This window comes from Lissotriton helveticus, chromosome 4_1 (assembly GCF_964261635.1).
Source record: "Lissotriton helveticus chromosome 4_1, aLisHel1.1, whole genome shotgun sequence".
In the NCBI taxonomy this organism is placed as follows: Eukaryota; Metazoa; Chordata; class Amphibia; order Caudata; family Salamandridae; genus Lissotriton; species Lissotriton helveticus.
The window spans coordinates 1410563921-1410565905 of record NC_136063.1 but is presented as its reverse complement, the minus strand read 5'-3'; the positions used below and the strand labels follow the sequence as shown (position 1 = coordinate 1410565905).

The window sequence follows — 1985 nt, the reverse complement described above, 5'->3', positions numbered from 1 at the left end:
TCTAACTTACTCCTGAAAGTCAGTAGTATGCCAGGAGTAGTAGAAGAGCAAGTCACACCTAATCAAAGATAAATATGTATTAATCATGTATACAGGTGATTGCAGAGAACACTGGAAAGGACTCGTAAAGGGCAGAGTGGAGTCTGTGATAGTAAACTATAAAAGGGGAGCATTCCAAAAACAGGGAGAGTGAATAAATGTACTTTGTGTTCTACATGCTGCGGTGAAAAGGATTGGAAAACTTGAACACTCCTTGTCTACTTTTCCTTTTCACTGTAGACCATGCCTTGCTCTAAACACACCAACAGATTTTGCAAGCCTACCTCTATTACGGGTCTAATAGACAGTGAAGCATTTGTTCGAGCAAATGAGAGAGACAGGATAGGTATAACCACATTTCAGCCACTGACTCAGTGGGCAATGCAACAATGCCTATGGTTACATACATATTTAGGTATGTGGCATCTGCTGAGGCAGACAAACTTGGTCATCCTGCACAATTGAGAACATCAACTTTAATTTGTTATGAGAACTTTAGCTTCAGCAGGGTTAGTTCTCTTCACTTTGTAGCAGTTGCCATGCATAACTATCCTCTGGCTCCAAATGTGTTTTTTCAAATGACTTAACAATCCTCTTATAACATTGTATGACGTTTTATCTCAGAGTGAACAATTCCCTCTATTTAAATAGTAGATTTCTCTAGACCTAGCTTCTTTGTACCATTCCTGTTGTTGAAGAACATCATTTTGTGCTATCATTGTACTGAATTCTCCAGGTTATTGTACTAGCTTCGGCAGCCCAATCATCAAAATTGGAACGATACAGAGAACATTAGTATGGTCTATGAGCAAAGATGACAGGCACATTTGTGCAGCAATGCAAATTTTAGAAAGCTTTTGTTGTCTGTAGGCAGGCCCATTGTTTCCAATATGTAAATACTCTCATTGGACTTTTCGTCAGCCCTTTGCTAATGATTGGTTAGCTTTGTTGTCTTTCTTACATCCATGTTCCTAATTCAGGGACTTGCCTCCATGTGTTTGTATGTGTACGACCCATGAGTATTTTGGTCTCATAGTCTTTTAATTGGGTAATATGTCCTTCTACTGCTGCATCATATCTTGCTTGCAGTGCATAGGAGGGAATGTTTCCTTTAGCTCTTTCCCTGCTCCTACTTGTCCCCTTCTCTCACAAGTCTCCCCTCACCCAGCAACCATTTGCCCTTATACCGATTTTTAAATGTACTTTTATTTGTCTGCCATGCTATTGGTGGCTGAAAATCGAAAGACATTTTTTGACCATTGTAAGTTGGCACCAATGTGTGTGCATGGGATGGAGCAAGGACTCGTAGAAAAGAGATTTGCTCTAAAGCAATCCGCACGTTTAACTCACTAACATGTTATTAATTGTGTTTTGTGTAAAACTAATGCACACCATATGAATACGCGGGTTAGTGAAGCTTGCTTATGTGCGTGCTAACACTAATAACACGAATGAAGGGCTAAACAACTTTTAACGGGGAAATCTTTACTGCACATGTGTCAACTGCATTTACGTGGTAAGACGTATTAATGCTAGGAGGGAAATTCTTGCGCATGAGCAAAAGGCACTAAAATGGAGTCTTGAAGACTCACGTGAATGGCATCTGCTTGCTTGAAATGAAAACATGCTATTTTACTAATGCTAATGTGGGGAAAGTCTTAATAAATTAAAGGGTAATAGAGTAGAGATGGGTGGCATACAGTGGGGAAGTGAGGAGCATACATTTAGGTGTAGACACGTAGGACACACCACAGAACACGTTTGACCACAGGGGTCTTCCTCCCTCACCCTCCTATGGGGCAAATTAATCCCATGTCTAGAGCTTGACCACATTAGCTGCATAATAGTGGAGTGTGATCTAGATCACCCCATCTAGTGGAACCCTTCCACCACAGCCTGGTAAGACCGGAGCCCGTGCTCTGATCTTTAGATCCTGATGAATGCCA

The 1985-nt window shown here is 41.0% G+C and overlaps 1 non-coding gene across 1 annotated transcript; it reads left to right on the top strand.

The window, feature by feature from the left end:
- Window positions 1-781: 781 nt before the first annotated feature.
- On the top strand, window positions 782-888 carry LOC144829874 (U6 spliceosomal RNA). Its single transcript, XR_013610863.1, has one exon. It is a non-coding gene; the product is annotated as a U6 spliceosomal RNA (small nuclear RNA).
- The last annotated feature ends 1097 nt before the right edge of the window (window positions 889-1985 follow it).